The 21,975-nt window shown below is 35.5% G+C and overlaps 1 long non-coding RNA gene across 1 annotated transcript in view; it reads right to left on the bottom strand.

The window, feature by feature from the left end:
* LOC134761555 (uncharacterized) overlaps nucleotides 1-21,370 on the bottom strand; it is a 29,694-nt gene extending 8,324 nt beyond the window's left edge. The window contains exons 1-2 of the long non-coding RNA XR_010140339.1: nucleotides 21,041-21,370; nucleotides 7,723-7,842 (exon numbers count right to left, since the gene is read on the bottom strand). This is a non-coding gene — a long non-coding RNA (uncharacterized LOC134761555). The remainder of the gene's footprint in view (nucleotides 1-7,722; nucleotides 7,843-21,040) is intronic.
* Between the last annotated feature and the right edge of the window lie 605 nt (nucleotides 21,371-21,975).

Below are 21,975 nucleotides of genomic sequence, written 5' to 3'. Positions count from 1 at the left end.
TCCCTCCCAATAACATTTCTCATACCACAGGTATATTCCATGGAGACACAAAAAGTTGGCACCTCAGAAACCTTATTGTGAAGTTTCTCCTGCTTTGCTTTGTAGTCCTAGCTTAGCTGGAAAAAAAAAAAAAAAAGCAATATGTTTAGAAGACTATTAGTATAAACCTGAATAATCAGAAAGGGGCTCAGCTCTGTAGAAAACAATAATAATAATTAAAGTTTGCTTCTTTAGTGTCTGGAGTTCCAACTGGGACAAGCCCAAAGCTTTGGTTTATCATCACAAAAGAGCCACAGAGCCGTCAAGAGCCCTTTCTGAGTTTCCAAAGAAAATCTACCAAGGCAGAAACTCTTTCTTCAAGTTTTTTTTTAAATTAAAAACAAATAAAGGTAAACACAAACACATTCCAGTACAGAAGCATATCTGAAGAGCCACAAATCCACAAGGTTTCAAGCCTCTGGCCAGTCCAATCCACTAGTGTAAAATGCTAAACATAATTTCAGCCAGAATGAGGCTGTCTTCTACATTATGACTTACCTTTATTTATGTCCTCAAAGTTTGTATTATATTTTTCTCTCTCTCTAAAATTTTACAGTTTATGTAGCTTCTCGTTTGATTTTAAAGTAAAGTTCACATGCAAATTCTATCTTCAGCTCTAAACTAATAGCACATATGTTTTGTTTATCTGTATGGCGGCAAGACAATTTCATGATCTGCCCACAGCTCACAAACTGATCAGTGGGGTCTGTCTCCATGGTTCCATGACTAATGAACATCTGGAATTGTCAATTGTACCTCTGTGAGGTTGAGCCATGACTTGAACTAAAGATACAATGTGAGCAGTCATTTGAACTTCCCTGCCACTTGCTAGGGAAATAAGCAAGAAGGGTAAGGATACTCTGTAGTATTAAGAAAATTTTCCTTTCTATTAGCTTATATATCCCATCGTCTGATGTAATGCTATTACCAATTTTATGCATCTAGTAATATAAGACATTATAGTAGTTAATTGATATATATGTGTATATTATATTCCAAGATATCTTCTGTGGGTATTTAAAAACCTTTTAGAATAAGGTTTAAAGTAAATGTAGTAATATAACATCATTAATTAATTTTCTTTTCCAAGGCATTATGTATGTCTTTAAAAGAAGGGTTGTCAGAATGCACTAGATCAAGTCAATTAAGAATATTCATATGCCTCCACCTTAGGAGGCAGTGTGACAGAGTTAATACTCATAATAATAATATCTGACATATATGTAAAGATTTATTATATATGCTCTATTATGTACCCTTATAAGATACTAACCTATCTACTTTACATGGGAGGTAAGTACTATTTTTATCCCCATTTTATACATAAAGTCACTAAGGTCTCGACAAATTAAGTAATTTGCCTAAGGATAATTGACAAGAACCAGAGGCTAGCTTTTTAGGTACTATTTCCATTTCCAAAACGTCCTAAATGATGAGAGCAATGATTCCGCTTGAGTTGTGCACGGACTTCTACCAATGGCTGGGCTTAAGGTATATTTGTCAAGCTGATGATACAGGCCTGATGGAAATATATTTGTACCCTCTGGAAAAAAAATTCATATTCCATCTATTGCTCTAGTTCAGACACACTGGCAGGTAGTACTGGTGAGTGGTTTTACCAAAGTCTTTAAACACGAGGTACTGAATAAGTTCCCTGGAAAGGATTTCCCCTTGGGGATAGCAGGCTAAGTGTGGTGAACTTGACACAGTTACTAATTTCAACCACAGTAGGCGAGTAAACATGTGAGTCTACCACAGAGGCTGTATTTGAACCCAAATGAAAGACATGAGCCTGAAAGAAGGCTGCTTTGGGCCCTCTTGGAAAGAAACAAGACGAAGAGAGGGCAGTTTTCCCAACTTGACATTGGTGGATGCCAATAAGGGGCCAGCAGGAAACTGCAGCATCCGTGAGAACAGACAGGAGTAGCCCTCTCATGGTAGTGGGAGTGGAACCTGGACAATAATTCTCAGGCTTGGTGTGCAGCACCAAAGATTCAATGGGGATGGCACCATTAAATACATCCCAGGGCCTCCAAGAAATACTTGAGGGGTGGGACTTTGATAGGATGTGAAGGTTCTGCTCAATTAGGTCAGAGGAAAGTTGGGAATCCTGTCTAAAAGGAGTTCAGGAAACACACTAGATAGTAATTGTTCAGGAATGGCCATGGAAAGACTTTGGAGCTCAACTTTTAATAAAGCAAATTTAAGAAAATCTGGAACAAAAAATGGAGTATGCAAATGATCTCAAAATAAAAGATGTTCCTTTAAAGTAGAAATTTGGCTTGTGAAAAACTCACTCCTTACATTTTCATTTTACTGGAGGCTGGAGAACATCTCATCACAGGCTGCACAGGTCTGCAGAGAGGTATTTGGAAACAACAATGTGTTGGCAGCTCTGTTGGATCATCTGGTCCACCACTTCTAAGGTTTAAAACGCATTATTTCCAATGCCAAGGGGTTAACAGACCTTGAGAGAATGACCCATGTTAGCTTTAATACACAGAAAACTGTGGCTGATATCAAAATACCAACTTATTCTTTCAAAATAAGAAATACATAGAAGAATTGGAATATTCATGTTGGCAGGAATCTTATATTTTCTCCCTGTAGCTCAACTACTTGGAAGTGTATCAGTCACATTGCTTTCTGCCATAAGATTTTTTCCCTAATATTTATGAAAAGCTTACAATTTATAAAAATTCTTGGTTCTTTACTTTGTATTAACACTTTTTGTTTGTATGACAAACATAAGGAAAATGAGGCACAACAATATTAAATTCCCCACATTCATGCATTGAGGATTTGGCAAAGCCAGGATTCACAATAAGACAGTTGGTTCCTAAGCCCATGCTCTTAACTCAATACTATACTGCCTTAAACTGAGATAGTTCAAACTTAAGTCTTAATTCATGTTTTATGTTTCAGCACAGAGGTAGAGCAAGTCCAGAGCTAATTAATTCAGGGGATGATAGTGTCATCAAGGCCACAGGTTCTTTCTCTCTCTTCTCTCTCTCTCTCTCTCTCTCTCTGTCTCTCTCTGCCTGATACTCAGCTAGCTCCCCTCGTGGGGTCATTGCAGAACTCTGAAGTATCACACAGAAGACAAAGCCTTTAAGGAGTAGAAGGCATGCTTTCATTTGCACCAAATGAAGGGATGAGGAATCTTTCCTGAGATCCACCAGCCGACTGCCTTTATATCTCACAGGTTAGAATTGTTTCTGGCCTAGACAAGTTGCTGGCACAGAAAATGGGAATCATTGATGAGTGTAGACAAATCAGGATTCACCCCTGCTTGGAGGCTGCTTCCAGCCTCTAAGAAGCCTATGATCACAAGAAAGAGAATAGATGCCTGAGTAAATTTGGGGTACTCTCAGAAATGTAATCAAACAAAAATAACTAAACCAGGAAGCTAAACAGTAATCAGACATCGTTTTACTGAATTTCCAGAAGCAACTTTTGTTACAGGGATAGGAAAGGTTTAATGGCAGTATAACATTCTTGCATACCTTTATTAGACACACTTGCTTGGTGAACATGGATATGAGCAAGCAGAATTAGACAAATCTCTTGTTTAATGGCTTCACAATAAGGATGGTATTGGCAGTGTGATCTAAAACCCACTGACTACAACTGCCCATATTTATTTGCACTCTGGCAATATCTCTGTCATTAGAAACTGAAATATTCCAGGTTGGACAAACAATTTCCCTTTCCTTGGATTATCTTTGGATAGATGTTGCCAACAGATACATTTGACACTCACCTCTTCTCTGTGTGTCTAGGAGTGACAAATTCCTCTTTCTGAGAGGCTGTCTTTGACAAGATACATGAGCATTTTCAAATGGGTTACCAGGAACTCATTTCAGCTGACACACCTCACCTATATTCACCTGATTTTATAGTTTAACTCAGACGCATTTCTAAAAATTTAATTCCAAACTCTTGGAGACCTTTTAATTAAATCCCAAAGTTTTACAGTAGTAGACAATAAGGAACTATTGTAGGCACTTACAGGAATTATTATAGTTATGATTATGGCAAACATAAATTGATAAGATGAGTGAGAAAAGAGACAGGAAAGTCAGGTAGAAGTCTCTTATAATTCAGGCTATAAGCTGATGAGAGGTGTCATGGTTAATACTGAGTGTCAACTTGATTGGATTGAAGGATGCCAAGTATTGTTCCTGGGTGTGTCTGTGAGGGTGTTGCCAAAGGAGGTTAACATTTGAGTCAGTGGACTGGGGAAGGCAGACCCACTCTCAATCAGGATAGGCACAATCTAATCAGCTGCCAGCATGGCTAGAATAAAAGCCGGCAGAAGAACATGGAAAGACTAGACTGGTTTAGTTTTCTGGCCTACATCTTTGTTCTGTGCTGGGTGCTTCCTGCCCTCAAACATCGAACTCCAAGTTCTTTAGCTTTGGGACTCGGACTGGCTTCCTTGCTCCTCAGCTTGCAGATGGCCTATTTTGGGACCTCACCTTGTGGTCATGTGAATCAATGCTCCTTTAATGGCAGTATAACATTCTTGCACAGCTTTATTAGACACACTTGCTTGGTGAGCATGGATATGAGCAAGTAGAATTAGACAAATCTATTGTTTAATGGCTTCACAGTAAGGATGTACACACAGTAAGGTGTAAAAGATAAATTTACAGTAAAGATAAGTAGTCACTGGTGCTCTTTTGTTAGGACCCGAAATACCAGAAAAGAAAATAGGCAAGCAAATATGTACCTTCCAAGTACCCAAGTTAGTATAAAACTGACTAATAATATATATGGATATGGTGACTTCCTGAAAGCTCTGTAATATCAGGCATCCTCTAAGCCTGTAGGAGTATTACCCTAGGCTTCTTGAATGAATATACATATTTCAAGACAATCAGCAATATCCAGGTCTAAGTGAGGCCTGCAGAGAACAGAAAACATTTCTTCTTTGCTAAACCAAACTATAGATTCCAGAATATTGCTTCTCATTTAATGGTTATAAAGTTCAAAAGTTAAACTGCAAAAATGAAAATTCACTACTTATTTCAGAGTTATCATAACAGCTGGATGTTAAAACAGAACCAAAGAACAATGTTGAATGCTTGCATAACCCAAACACTGGCAAGGGATCATTCTAAATATGATATCCTAGTTTCTATTTCTTTTACGATGAAGCTTAATTTGCTTTCTAATTTGTCACAGTTTTGTTAAGATCCTTCAGTAGGGAGGAGAGGTTCTATTCTGATGTCCTTTGTATCAAATGGCTAGTGATCTGGCCCACTGTATGAAAAGTAAAGAAATGCTGACAGTCAGGGGGAAATTTTATTTCTTTTAAAATATATTTTTCTCTCACATAAAATTTCTGAAGCTGTAAGATAAAAAAACAAAAAGTAATAACTAGCATTTATTGACCACCTACATTATACCAGATTATATAAAATCTCAAACTCTCACAACTGTAACATTATGAGGTAGAATTAACATCCCCCTTACAGTGTGCCAGGTACAATGCTTGCCCCAATTCACTCAGCTATTCAAGGACAGAGTCAGATCTGTCTAATTCCAAATCACATGTCCTTTCTACTCGACCGTGTTAAACTAAAATGCTACCCTTTAAAAAATATAAAGTGACACAATAGACTGAGTAGATTAGCAAAAGACATACTACTTAAAAAGATGATATTCTCACAAAATCACATGCAAACAATGTCTCATATCTCATACATTTATTTTACTCTTCTGCTAGCCAACACTACAATCCTTTGGATCAGGAGATTTGGCTGCACTACAGAGCACACACTGGAAGTCAAGCAACACCAAGGCACCATTAAGGTCATTATTCTTGTGGATTTCTTTTCCTCCCACAGGGACAGGCATATCAATTTTTCTATATGTTTTGAAGAGCTTAGCCACATGATTCTAATTATTTCTCCCAGGTGGCTCTTAGAACTTGCATGGTGGCCCTATATGTTATCCAACCAAGGACAGGTCCCAGTGAGGCCTGATGAATGAGTGGGAGACCAAAATCAGAGATTTGAAATTCTCTTCCCTGAGGAGCAATAGTTTTACCTAATATTGCTTGGGGATCATAGGGAATCTGAACATTGGAAAACAATGTAACTTAAGGTTTTGAGCTAGACCACAATTTGAGATCATCTAGTATTTTTAGCTATTTTTACAAATGTTCTGGTTTGGGTAAAACCTAAATTATGTTTTTCTAAGTATCTTTCCCTTCAATTTTTAAATATTTATATATTTTAATGGAAATTTAATCCTCTTGATATTAATTTATTTACAGTTAACTCATCAAAGTGTATTCAAAAACCTATTTCCCAGTTGGCTTTACAATAATTTTTACCAACTGTAGAGTGAGTACGAATACACACACACACACACACACACACACACACACACACGTTCTCTTGCCAGGAAATAAAACAAAAGGAAAATACAACACACCAAAAAGTTCAGGTTAGGTTCAAATCTCAAAAGCCACAGGATCCAGTGAATTCTAAACTTGGGTGATGGTTTCTTTCATCCAGGAATCTGTCCCACATGTCACTGAGTGGTGCAACCACATCAACCACAAGTTTAACCTAGTTCTCTTGTACTTTTTAATTGACTTCATCCCTCAAATTTTCAAAATGTAGACTGAATTGAACTTTTCTAAAATATTGCAATTAAAAGGCATTTTTCACCTGACTATTGGTATGGAAGACAATATCAATCATCTTTCCTTTGGTAAAGAAATCTCTCTCTCTTCCTTTTCACTTCCAGGTGATAGACTATGCAGTGAGTGGTGCCATGGAATGTCATTCTCTTATTTTTTCTAATATATCTTCCTGTCAGTATACATCAAGAATCTTTAATCATGATATATAATTCATCAAATATCTATATAGCCCTTTCTATTAGTGAAGTGTTTATTTTAACAAAAATATATACATATATTTGTTGAATATCCACATACTTGTTGACTATATATATATAGATAGATAGATAGATAGATAGATAGATAGATAGATAGATAGATATGGAGAGAGGGAGAGAGAGAGAGAGAGAGAGAGTCAACCATGCCCTAGTCTTCTGTCAGGCAAGTTAATTCACTGAATAACATAAAAGTGATCATAAAAAATATAATAAGAAAGAGTTGAATATTTATTATATTCATAATGCTGTATCCCTATCCATAACCACAACAGACATTCTTAATCAATCTGATACATTTCCTGTGGACCTCATGCATGACCATTGAAGTTTTTTTTCAACTGAGTGTTCCAGAAAGTTTCCATCAAACTACTAGAGATGGTACTGTGTATATAACCTATATTATATCTTTGTACCATATGAAATTATTCTACCTGAGTGATATTCAACTCTTGTGTGTATTGTTGGAGTGCAGTGGTAAGATTCATATGAGATTATTTGTACTCCCTGGACTTCACCACCTCATGCCTCTGCAATCCTTCTTAGTGCATGTTTCCTTAATGCTGTTGTTGTCAATGCCTACCAGTGTTTTCTTTGGCTGTTTCTATTTCTCTTCTTAAACTAGGAGAAGCAGAAACAAAACAATAACCTACCCAGTAAAGTGAAAGTTTAAGTCTGTCATATTTCCTGAAATAATGAAAATCATAGGTGAATATGATGTATTGAAAAGACTAAGGCATAAGGAGGCAGGAGACAAGGATCACTTACCCCTAATTCTTCACCTGATACCAGCTGTTTGACGTTGGTTTAACTACTCATTCATTTATACATCTATTCTGAAGCAATCATTATGTCCCAGGCACTCTTCAAAGGTTATGGTTGATTCATCTGAAAAATGAGGAGAATACACTTCTTTTCAGCTTAAGATGTAGACAGGACTAGGACCATTATGGTAGTTTTCATTATTGGTCTTTTGGGTTTGGTGAGGAATGAATGTTTTGCACTGGTATAGAACCAGTAACTAGGTAATTAGCGTCCATTTTGTTCCTAGGCATATTTTCTAGGAATTACCCAAGAAAGCATTTTGACCACTATAACATCAAGTTCCTACTTTTTCTTCTTTCTTCTTTCAAGTACCTCTTCTCCCATTTGGACTCATTTTTTTTTCTTGCCATAATTTTGACCAAATTTTGGAAACATTATGTCATCTCCAATTTTTTCTCATTTTTCCTGACCTCTAATTTCTAAATTATTCATCGTCTTTATTCTTTGAATTATCAAATTCTATCAGCTAGTTAGGTTTTATTGGATTATATTATACCTTTCAGGCTGCCAATTATCTGAAGAAAGCAAACAAAATATTATATATAGCCCACAAGGCAAATGTCAATAAATTAATAGCTACAAAAATAAAAATACCCTATAACCTCTTGTCAAACACAATATTAAATATTAGTTACAGAAATTCTATGATTAATAAAATTAAATTACATTTTAGAATATCTGAGATATAATAGAAAAAGTAGTTAAGTGCTTTCTTAAATAAGAAAAAAATTAAAAAAAAATAGTGAAATAAAATAGGAAAGTAACAGAAACTGTAGATTTAAAAAATTGCAGGAGAAAAATAGGGCAAATTGAAAAACAGTAATTAGAGAATTAGACTAAAAGATAGGTCATGTCCTCAGTCTTCTTTATTTCTGCTCATTATACTTCTTCATGGTGCAAAAATTTCAAAGGGCCATAACTTGCTATATATAGTTTTCAAGATGGGAAACAATAAATATACAAAAGATTAAAACTTTGGAATATACGTAATCAGTTTTTACTCTCTTAATTTTATAATTTAACTCATCTCTGCTCATCTCTTAGTTGTCTATTAAATGTTTTCAGTGACAAAAAATACTCATTTTCTCCAATATGTACTGCTTAGTTCTTATCTTTATTTACCACATATACCAAAGAAATAAAGACCATGCAAAACAACAACACTCTCTTCCCATCGTCTTTTTTACTGTATCTGTTCTCATGAGCTCTTAATCTCTTCTAGCTGCCGTGTTCTGTCTTTAATGGTCAGGTTAGAATTCAGAACCAGGTCAGAATTCAGGATTCTGGGCCATAGCTGGAAATACAGACTCCCCCAACTCCAGCAGGTTCAGTTAGAAGAGCTCACAACCTGTTGTCCGGTCAATTCTACAATTGCCCTCTATAGGAAGAGAAGTGCCTGGGTCAGAAAAAAAGAGTATTAAAAAAACTGCATTTTGCTAGGTGCGGTGGCTCATGCCTGTAATCCCAGCACTTTGGGAGGCCGAGGCGGGCGGATCACCTGAGGTCAGGAGTTCGAGACCAGCCTGGCCAATGTGGTAAAACCCCATCCCTACTAAAAATTAAAAAAAAAAAAAAATTAGCCAGGCGAGGTGGTGGGCGCCTGTAATCCCAGCTACTCAGGAGGCTGAGGCAAGAGAATTGCTTGAACCTGGGAGGCAGAGGTTGTAGTGAGTTGAGATAGTGCCATTGCACTCCAGCCTGGGTGACAAAAGCAAAACTCTATCTCAAAAAAAAAAAAAAAACCTGCATTTTATATTTTGAATTAAAACAAAATACAAATCACCAGAAAGAGGATAGATAATAGAAACAGATTTTTGAAATTTAGTTATATGAGCCTACTTTTTATTTATTTCTCTTTTCTATCTACATTAATTAGAACAATTTCAATTAATGTTTATAATAGTAAATAATTTGTACCGCAAATTGCAAAACTAAGAAAGTATAAAAGTAATCACATAGATTCCAAATTTCTAATCCTTTCTGCATATTTGTCATTTCCTATCTTGAGAACTGTAAGTTATGCCCCTTTGTATTCTCAGTACCAAGATAGAAATAAAAAGAACAAAAATGAAGCCAGCTGAGAGCACTGGCGGCATAAGTTCCCAGCACATGGGTTAATACTGGAGTCCCAGAAAGGCCAAAATACAATACTCATCAATAACTAAGGCCAAAATACAATACTCATCAATAACTTCAGACCCTAAGTAGCCATGGAGAAAGAGGTGGGAACATCTACTTCCCCCTTCAAATCTTTAAAGTGGCATTTTTATCATCTTTTTTTTAATTGACACAGTGGTTGTTAGGATAAGGATTGAAAGACATTGGAAGAAGCAGTAAGGAAAGCAGGATCAACATGTTCAACAATTGATGGAAATGTCAGTGGTCAAACCAAGGAACACATAGCTGGTAGACAAAGAGAAGTGGTTGTTTTGTTGCTTGCTTCCCAACCAAAATATTTTGGAATAACCTGAGGTTTTATCCTAACTATGTTAGAGTCAAGCAATTTCTGACACTAAATCTAGGTAAAGCCCATCCTAGGAGTCAGAGCTTAGTTGGAAATTAGAGATTAGAACTAACGGGAAAAAAATAGAGAAGCTAATGGAAATAGGGAAAATATGTAGGAGTTATGAAAGTATTGGCAAATACAAAATCAATTATGTCAGTATATTTATTAAAGACCTATGGCCCAATAAATTCTGCTTAGTAGGCTTGAACCATCATCTGTCACCACAATATCCAAAAAGATATAATGTCAATCAACAAACCAGATTGTTGATTGACATTATTATTCAAAAATAGAAAATGGCCAGGCATGGTGGCTCAAGCCAGTAATCACAGCACTTTGGGAGGCAGAGGCAGGCAGATCACTTGAGGCCAGGAGTTCGAGACCAGCCTGGCCAACATAGTGAAACCCCATCTATACTACAAATACAAAAAATTAGCCCAGTGTGGTGGCACACGCCTGTAATCTCAGCTACTCATGTGGCTGAGGCACTAGAATCGCTTGAACCCAGGAGGAAGAGGCTGCAGTTAGCCATGACGGTGCCACTACATTCCAGCCTGGGCAATACAGCAAATCTCTCTATCTCAAAAAAAAAGGAAATTATTTTTCCTTAATTTTACATTTTTATTATGTACAATTAGGTACAAAAGAATGTAGGGAATGTAAGAGTTATAAAGTATATTATAAAAAAATCACTTGTGAACATATTCCACATAAGACATAGAAAATTCCAATACCATTAAGCATACTAATATGCACCTTCACTATTGAATCTCCTGACTTTCCCCAAACTAGCATAACTAACCAAGATTCTGAATATATTTCTCTATTTTTGTATTTTATTGTTTTGTCTCGTGTATAGACTAATGAAGCCCTTGTTTTGAACTTCATAAAAATTATACATTCTATGTAGTGTTCTAGAAGTTGATTTTCATTCACATTATATTTAAAAGTTTATCCATATTATTGCGAGTAGCTGTACTCTACTTTTACTATTGTGTAATATACTAAGTGTGAATAGTTCACAATTTATTTCTCTATTTTTTTGTGATGAACATTGGGTTAATATCATTTTTTTATATAAACAAAAGAACTGTGGAGATGAACTTTCTAAGAAAATCCAGAAGTTCTCCCGTTTGACATCCCAATTGATACAAAAATTCCTTTGACAGCTTGCTACAGATGGCTTTCCAACATCTTCAAAAACACTCTATAATGATGCTCAATTTGAACCCTAGAACCGTATTTGAAAGATACTTTTAGAAAATATTTAAGTCATGTTATTTTTCCTGGTAAATTTATTGATGTAATCCAATTTTCCAAAATAAGTGAAAACACAACTGAACATTTGCCTGAATCTTCGATATTACAACAATGATGACACCATATAGATATTGTGCCAGCACAGTATATCATTTAAAAAACAGCACAACTGATTCTCATTTAAAAATTGGAAGATGCTTCACAATTCTTAAAGTTATGTTCCAAATCAATCAGCATATGAACAGTACACTTGGGACCAAAAAAAGCTTTAAGCTTAACCCTTCTTAGAGAACACAACAATAAGACCATGAGAAATATCGATTTTAATAATCCTTAATTTGGAAATGACTTGATACATTTTATATTAGTCAAGAAGGTGTATAAATTCCTAATGAGGAATGGCATCTGTTTATTTAATATTCTGCATGAACAGGAATTTTGGAAATACATCTGGTGCTTCCAGTGACTGTATAATAACCAATGTATCCTGACTCTAAAGAAAAGCAGAAGTGAAATTGAAAGTACAGACTACAAGGTGGAATATGATCCCTCTACTATCAACTGAAAGTCTTAGACTTGCTACCCTTCTGAAAATGGTATGTTTGGAGAGCACTGTAGAATATGTGTGATGCTCAACTGAATTCCATCTGCTTGCCCATATTTGTTAGCCTCCTTGCAGTTCAACACTAGCGTGTTACTAGTTTTGGCTGGTAAAATAAGATCATTTCCAGATTGAGGAGGTATAAATTACACCCACAATTCTCTTATATCTCTTTCCCAACTATCAAAGATGCTGCATGTTTCAGAGGGTGCTGTGCTAAAATGGTGGAGATGCTATCATCCAGGAATACGGACTGAAACTATGCAGACTAAAGTTCAGTCTGTGTGAGTATATGATAAGGAAATGAAGTTTAAGATTAATTTGTTATAATAGCAAAATCTACCATTCTGATTAACACTGAGCAACTGCTGGATGCAATATTATTATATTTAATAAATTTTTTTTCAAAATTTGTGATGTATCCCATAATGAGAAAAATACTTGAATTTTTTGCCTTTAATTCTTTTTTTCAAGGTGGATGTAATTCTGCAATAAATAAAGGGACTGAATTCTAATTTATGAGCTTTACTTCAACCAGCACTTACTCAGTTTGTTATATTCAGCAAAATAGATACAACAATTATTATTTAAGTATTATTAACTCAGTGGGGCGCAAAAGACTCAGCTACATAGCCTGATGCTCAAGTCAAGACAGAATAGGGGTCCTTGGGTGGAGTGAGCCCTTGCAGTGCTCAGAGAAACTGAGAGACATTATTTTCCTTTGCTAGCTACCCTGGATTCTGCCCTGATGGTTCTTATCCTTTTAACCTCTGTGGCCTCCAACCTGACACCTCTGGCTGCAGCCTTCGTCTCCACTTCTTCCCCAGGTCTGACTACTTGTGTCCTCCAAAAATTCATTTGCTAAAACCTAATCACCAATGTGATGGTATCAGGAGGTAGAGTATTTGGGAGGTGATTATCATGGCTCTGCCCTCATGAATGGAATTACTGCCTTATAAGGGAGTCTCTAGAGAGCTGCCTTACCCTCTCTTGATGTAAGGATTCAGTTTAGAGGCACCATCTATGAACAAGGAAACCTGCCCTCACCAGACACCAAATCTGCCAGCACCTTGATCTCGGACTTTTCCAGCCTCCAGACTCAGAGAAATATATTTCTGTTGTTTATAAGCCACCAGCCTATGGTATTTTGTTATAGCAGCCCAAACAGTCTAAGGTACCCAGTTACTATGGATTTTGCCACAATCATTGTAATAAAGCCCAAAAAGAACAATGCACACCTGTTACTGTATACAATTTCCTTCCTATAAAAATCTCTGGAAAGATAAAAGGAATCTGGAATAGAGTTATGGTACTCAAAAAACAGAGACCAATGTCATGTTTAAGGTTAGTAACTCAAATCAGAATACAAGTAAGTGGAAATTAGCAAGTATCAAGTACAGCCATTCAATATGTATTAATTGGGCAGCCACAATATGTTAAACACTATACTAAGTACTGGATGTAGAGTGATAAACAATATCGATATGGTCTGCTCTCCCAAATGGGTTCATAACCTAGTGGGCACAAAACAAACCAGATATAAAGAGAAGAGTAGGAAATTAAGCAACATGACGTTCATCTGTCATTCAGGGTATATTTTTATATTAATAGAGACAAATCTTATCACTCTGCTGTCTAAAATCTTTTGATGGCTTCTTATTATACTAAAAGAAAAGTTGAATTACCTTATCATGTCCTATAAGTCACTTTGTGATTGGGATCCTACCTATTTAACCTCTAATCATCAGTTTCTTTGTCTGTAAAGTGCTTATAATAACATTTACTTCATATAATTGTTGTGGGAATTAAGTGAGATAGTTTGCAAAGCACTTAATTAGCACTGTTATCTGGCAATAGAAAGCCCACAATAAACACTAGTCAATAATATTGCTGTTGTTATCTCTTCTGCATTACCTCATACTTTTTTCATTTTCCCTCATTTTCCTTCACCCGCATTGGCCCCTGAAATCTGTTAGAATACGTCAAGTTCTTGTCTGCCTATGGATTTTGAACCTTTTTTTCTAATTCTCCCTTGGCCTGACAGGCTTCTCATCTGTCACATCTCAGCTTAAATTGTCACTTTCGGACTTTAAAAGTCCCTCTTACAGCTGCTTGTCTCTCTCATAGTACCCTTTTTGTTCCTTTCATTGAATGTTTAACTATCTGAAATTATTTTGTTAATATGTGGGTTTGCTTAACTTATTGCATGGCTGGCCCAGTAGAATTAGACTCCAAGGGGAAGAGAGTATCCGCCCTGGTTTGTCCATTGCTGTATCTAATATCCAGTCTTATTAGAGCAATGCCTTGAAGGTAGAAGTGCTGTAAAAAAATATTTACCAAATGACTCAAAAATGCACAAAGAAATCAGACATTGCAATTACAATAAAGGTTAGGAAAATATTTTTAAAAGAATAGAATTCAAAAAAGAAAGTACACAAATAGGTAGAACAACCTCAAAGTACTGATTTTCTTGCTAAAGAATTGGTCAAGAAGTAATCAAGTGGATTAAACAAGGGTATTGGTACTTCTGCCCTCACTTGGACAAAAACTCACCCACAACATGAAGGTTCTGATTTTGGAGGTCAAATCATTAATATAATCAAACACTTAGAATTATCTATTACAGGGCAGTATAGTAATTGCTGAGACTATGAAGATGAGTGAGAAACCACAGAGGACTCTCATATAACTGAAAAGAAAATGACTTATTTAAAAAATCATTAAAAAGTGTTAAACTATAATCTTCTCTTAGGCAGTAAAGTGCCTGAGTGTTAAGGAGCTTACAAAGTAAAGGATTTGACTTTTGCACCAACACTGAGTTGATGATAGACCTGAGCAGGACTTCATACAAGGACATAGAGAAGATAAGGTACAAGATATAAGATATAAGACTTCATACAAGGACATAGAGAAAAGGTTGGGAGAAGAGTGTGAGCACACTGGGGCACCTGTGTGCTAGTAGAGAAATTAACCACCAATCTATCTAGCACTTAAGCTACACTGATAAAGCACTTCCTATTAGAGAGAAAGCATCAAAAACCAATAGGACACATTAGCTAGGATCACATAGTAGAGTTGACAGTGCCCCACATCAGGTATTTTACTGAGTATATGCCATGTGCAATATTCTATGATTAAAGTTATTTTCATTTGTATAATGTGCCATGATTTATGAAGAGTTTTCATATAAGTTATCTTAACTAACTCTCATAATAAATCATTTAAGAAGGTCGTCATTTTGTAGGTAAAAAACTTGTCATTTTTCAAGGTCAACAGTTAGTAAATTATAGATCTATGAGAGCGATATTGAATACTAGAATCTAGTACAGTGCTTTTTTTATTGTCCCATCTCTGCCTCCCAGTAGCCACAAATATTTATGTCACTTCAAATACAAGTACCACTGTTTAGAATGAATCTATTAGTCATAGTATCACATGATTTAAGTATGTATTTTCAAACCAGTTAAAGCTGCCATTGTAGCAAAAATATTGCCTTAAAATTATACCAATTGTCTTAATGTAAAAGAAGAATAAAAAAAAAAACTTATTTAACCTCTGTAGAAATGTTTGTATCAGAAGTTGAAATGGTAGAAACCAGAACTTTCAGTTTTCACTAATTAAAAAAAGTGTGAAGGTATGAATGTTAAGTAAAAACCATGAATGTAATGAGGACAAATAATTCAGAACATTCATGTTATAAGAGTTAGCTTATAAGAAAATAATTTTATGTCAAAAGTATAGTGATATAATATAAAGATATTATGTTAGTTGGGTACTTTTGTTTGAACAGCTTAAGAGCTTAAAACTTCGCTACTTAGTTATAATCTACGATATTTACGTGTTGAATTTTACCAAACTTTTCACTTGTACTAATCTTAAGGGACATATTTAATCAATATGCTATTACTTGATATTTGTATAACTACTATAAATAAGATATCATTATTTTATATAAAAACCTATACAATCAAGTCATTTGTAACATTAAAAATATATCAAATAGCAAATTCTGTCAGTCATTATATGAAAATACACAATAATCACAAATAGATACTGCTTTAACTGAAAGGGAGCTAACACTAATATTTATGATGCTGGTGACATTTACTCTAAAAGTTATTATAGTATCTTTTCCCCAAAATTGAAAAAAACTAAAAAATTGACACATGCAACTTCTTTACTGAATATTATTTTAATACTAATGAGAAAATTTTCTTTGTGCACAAACACTTTTCTTTAGGGTACATTTAAAAAAATCAACCTGAAGAATTCTGTATCTGTTTCACTGGCGATGACAAGTATGTTAATTGCTTGCAGATAACATCTGTTCTAGTGAAATCAAGATGCAGAGTCTGGGTTGGATTTGCGGTGCTAGCAGCTTTCTAAAGCTTTGTCTGGGAGACCCACTGCATGCATTTCACAGACACTCCAGGCAGCTGGAGGGCTTTTTAGTTTTTCTGACAACCATCCAGCAACTGAAATAAAATCTGCCAGGAATCCTGGGTCATCGAAATGTCTCCCTTTGAGCAGTGGACTCACCTTTGAAGCTTCAAGATATCCACTGACCATGACGCCTGAGCGTGCTCCGGCTAAAGCAAGTTCAGGGTGAGCTGCCAACTGCCTGCATGCAAGAGCAAGTCTCTGACTTCCTTCTCTGTTTACAGAGGAGGGTGAAGGGCCTCTCTAGAAGGGATAGCAATAGCCTGGTCAATATAATGTCAGATATAAAGAGCCCTTATGCTCAACAGGCCACATTTACAATTTTACAGGGTTCATGGACTGCAATTGCTTGCCAGGTGTGCCTATGGAGTTGCATAACCATGGCATCATGATTGCTCTGGTCTCGATTCTTTGGAGGCTCTGTATATTTGCATCTCCTTTAATCTATCATTTGTATAGACTCTGATGTACTGTTCCTAGTAGAGCCAACCCCACTCCTCTGTGGAATACATAGCTGTGTGGCCTTTTGTTCTGCTGTAGAAACGTGGAGCAAAGCCTGGTGTGGTCCTTTTTAGTATTTGTAGACCCAGCTGACTATGTCAACCAAAGTTGTGAGCGTAGGGATCTCACTAGCTCTGCAGATAGGCTTAAGGTGATGTAGTTCAAAAAATTGAAAAATATATCTGTATTTGTCACAGGTTATATACTTGAGAAAAAAGAGACAAGAGAGATGGATGAAAAAATTGAAAAAGGAAACCATATGAGACACATGAGGGAGAGGTGAGAGTAAGATGTGAAATCTCAAGGATAAGAAAAGTGTATATAGTGAGAATAGAACTATTAAATAATATAAAACATTTGTATTATAGTGTATAAATTGATTTAAACCATTTAACTCTAAAATCTAGATCCTTATTGCCAATATGAGTGTTTCACATATTTCTGCCATTTTTAACACATCTCATTGTTTGTATAAGAGCTAATGACACAATATCTTAAAATAAATACACTCTGATCTTATAATACAGAAGAAATAAGCTCTTTTTGATATTTCATTAGAGGACTCTTCCTATGTAATAAGTAATATTACAATAGATACAGATAATATTCTTCTCTTCCTATCAATCACCGTCTCAGTCAACTTGGGGTACCGTAACAAAATATCATGGACTAGGTGACTTAAATGACAACATTTTATTTTTCATAGTTCTAGAGGCTGGGAATTCCAAAATCAAGGTGCTGGCCGCTTTAGTTCCTGGTGAGAGCTCTCTTCCTGGCTTGCAGAAGGCTGTCTTCTTGCTGTGTCCACACATTGTGGAAACAGGAAGTTCTGGTGGGTTTCTTCCTCTTCCTATAAAGGCACTAATCTCATCGTGGGGACTTTACCCTCACAGCATCATCTCAGCTTGATTACTTCCCCAAGGTCATACCTCCTAACACTACCACACTTGGGGTTAGGGCTTCAACATATGAATTTGTGGGAAACACAAACATTTAGTCTATAATAATAACCTTTTTTTTGACATTTTACTACTTATTCAGAAAGCAAGCACAGGAATAATTTTATAGAAATTGAAAATGGGCTACATTTATGAAATAGTTCATGTAAGAATAATTAGCTAATAATACAAGATACTTTCTTTATATATGGATACAGTCACCCTTGTTTTTCCTATCATCATATATGAGTAAAAGTTTAGAGCTTATATATTTGTCAATTAGAGAATGATTTTAAAGAAAGAACTGCCAAAAATTTCAGACTAGAAAGCTAAATTGATGAATGAAGCCAAAAAATAGTAAATGTTGACAGTATAATCATTGAAATGATCAAGAAGGGTAGGGTACTTTTAATTTAAATCAGTCTATAATCTGGTTTTTAAAATCATTTGGGCCAAGAGATCTTTTTTGATAATTAGATTATTGTTTTCAGCTCCTTAAATTCAACCAAATGAAATTACTTTTAACAAATCATTTATTTCAGACTTTTAAAATTAACAATACCATTTTGAAAAGATACAGTTTCATTTTAAATTCAGTACATACCAAATATAATTTGTTTCTTTAAAAAAATGCTCTAACCTTGTCCTCTAGAATTAGGTAGGTTAGCAGGTCTCACCATGCATGTTAACCCTGTCGAAGTAGCTACTATTTCTCCTTCGTAAAATGTATCCCTCTTCTTGGTAATTATGTGTTCAATGAGTACTTTCCTAGCAGATATTGAGTCCTATAAGGACAGTGGCTTTACTTGTCAGAGGATCCCTACTTCCTGGTATAGAGTAGACTCTCAGCTACAATTTGATGAGGAAGAGAAAGGAAGGGATAAAGGAAAGAATGGAGGAAAGACAAAGAAGAGAGAGAAGAATAGAGCTTGATATCACCTTTGAATATTGCTATTAAATCAGTCTGATCTCAGGGATGCTCAATCATCCATCAAGAGAAGGAAAGGAAAGAAATGCCATTTTCTCATAAAATCTGATGTGGAAGGCTATGTATTAAGACAAGAGAGGAAAAAGGATTCAGGGCATAACATAAAACTGGAAAAAGAAACCCATGCTGAAATGTTTTAAAGGAAAAAACATGAAGGTCAAAGCAGGTTAAACACAAGGGTAGGCATGATATATTAATAGTTCGGATATATGTCCCCAAAAATCTCATGTTGAATTGTAATTCCCAGCATTGGAGGTAGGGCCTGGTTGGAAGTGCTTAGGTCATGGGGACAGGTTTCTTTTGGCTTGGTGCTATTCTATGGGATAGTCAATGAGCATGAGAGTGAGTTCTCATGAAATCTGGTCGTTAAAAAATCTGTGGCCCCTCTGCCCTCCACTCTCTCTCTTGCTCCTGTTCCCGCCATGTGAGATGCCTGCTCCCCCTTCTTCTTTAGCCATGATTATAAGCTCCTTGAGGTCCTCACTGGAAGCAAATGCTGGCATCACACTTCTTGTACTGTCTGCAGAACTGTGAGCCAATTAAACCTCTTTTTTCTACAAATTACCCAGCCTCAGTCATTTTGTTATAGCAATGCAACAACAAAATTACATTGATAATACAAGGCATATTTGTGTATTACCATAAAGATAAAGCTGAATGTAGAAAAATAGTAAATTAAAGAATTCCTTAGATCAATCGTTCTTTAGGTGTGGTCAGTAGACCAGTGCTGGCCCACAAACAGTTTTTACCTGTTCATAATAAGATAAGCACAGAACTTGAGAGTAAGCAGTGAGAAATGTTTATAAAATTTGATAAAATAATTTTGTGTCCATTGAAAATAATGAAGATAGATTTGGGCTTGTGCCTGTACAGTTTAATTTGATTATTTGGTAACTAATTTATATTTTTATAAAGTAAAATTATTAATTAAAAAGATAAAAAATAAAATGTAAAATGTAAAAAGGTTTAAAAGTTTAATAAGTGCATTCATCAAAGGCAGTCTGAGAAGTACTGCCTTAGACAATGTATTGGCAGCAGTGCATGGTTTCATGGCTTCTCCCCATCTCTTGTGGTTGTATAATTCTACTTGTTTTAAAGCAAATATACACAAATACCCCCTGCAAGCTTTTGCACAATGGAAAAATAATCTTAAACATACCAACTGGGAATTATTTTAAAGAGTTTTCTAATTTGTGATGTGTGACAATATATGAAACCTCAAGTAGAGTAAATACAGAGGTTTTGGTTTGGTTTCAATGCATAAAGTTAGAGCACTGTCACCACGTGGGTTCAAAGCTCTTTTCTGCTCGATTGTTTCTGTAAATGTTTACATAGAAGTAGACCACTTTTCAAGCATTTGCAAATGGTGGTTTGCTATAATATAGATTCAGAAATCTTCCTTTCAGAAAAACTTGGGAGCAGAAATGTTGAGCTTTAAAAAACTTAAAGTCCTTCTCCAATTTTCCCCTTCTGTAACAGCATTCCATATTAAAAGTTCAGTTATACCTCATCTATTTAAAAAACCTGTTAAACCATATGTCAGACAAGTGAAAATATATTAGGAATAACATAATCAACATAGACTTATGCAACATTGAGCTTAATCAAGTAAACATTACAAACAGAATTGAAGGCTTTGCCCTGATCATGTTATCTCTTATTTCCTTTACATAGAGGTGAATGCTGCTTTTGTCCATTTCTTTGTTAGTTTTAATAAAGAAGGTGAATCTCATGTCCTTCTGGTGTTAATGTGATGGAATGTGGAGAAAATTCTAACCCTCTGAAGATACTAAACTATCATTCTCATGATGCTGAATAGCAGGTAACTTTTTTTTTTAACTACCAGGTTCTGAAGGGGCCCAGGAAGAAACCTCCTCTTCCCCAGCTGAGTTGAGAACCAAGTGGAAGACAAACAAAGAAGTTAGACAGGAGATGAAAAAGTGACCTGCCTTGCACCTTGCCAGTTGGCTTGCTAGCTCTCCCCTGATTTGAACTTCTGACAACAGAACCTGCTCCACCAAACTTACCATGTGAAGGAGAGCACGTGGGCATTCTTTCTGAGACCTGCAAAGAAAGCAAAGGGAGAGGCTAAGCAGACAAAGGAAAACTCTTCCTTCTCAAATGAATCAGATAATGAACTCCTGTTCCCTTTAAGAGAAATAAGTGGGTGGGGAGAGAAAAGCAAGCAGTTGACCTCTGGAGGTCCTTAGACTTAAAAACATAAAGCCCAAGGAAGAAAATTCCTCCCCAGCATTCACTTGGACCAGTAATGTTTTTCTATTTATATTCCATATGTAAATATGCCTATGAGGTATTATGTATTGTATTTGCGCCTTTAAGTGTATTTCTTTAAAAAATCTGTAACTTTAAACTTAAATAGAAAGGTACACAATGGATTCTTATTTTATACAATGGAGTTCTGATATTAATTATTGTTTTTTTAAATTTTATTATTATTATACTTTAAGTTTTAGGGTACATGTGCACAACATGCAGGTTTGTTACATATGTATACATGTGTCATGTTGGTGTGCTGCACCCATTAACTCGTCGTTTAGCATTAGGTATATCTCCTAATGCTACTTCTCACAAAATAAGTATTAAAGATTTCTTAGTTTTGGCTAAAATAGTATTGTGAATTGTGGTTGAGTGGTGTGCTCTTTTTGAATTTCCCAATTTTAGCTCATTCACTTCTCTATATGGCCCTCTATTCCTTTAAAAAATTTTTAATAGCTTAATTAAGATATGATTTGTATACAATTCACTAAAGTGTACAATTGAATGTTTTTTTTTTTTTTTTTTTACTATATTCACAGATATGCACAGCCATCACCATGGTGAATTTTAGAATGTGTCCATCACATCCTAAAGAAACTCTGCTGTCCACATTACTTCCCTTTATCTCTCCATCCAACCCTCTTTCCTAAGCAACCACCAATTTATTTTCCATTTTTATAGATTT

Source organism: Pongo abelii, chromosome 5, assembly GCF_028885655.2.
Source record: "Pongo abelii isolate AG06213 chromosome 5, NHGRI_mPonAbe1-v2.0_pri, whole genome shotgun sequence".
NCBI lineage: Eukaryota > Metazoa > Chordata > Mammalia > Primates > Hominidae > Pongo > Pongo abelii.
Note: the sequence above shows the minus strand (reverse complement) of the source record. Positions and strands in the feature narration are given on the sequence as shown.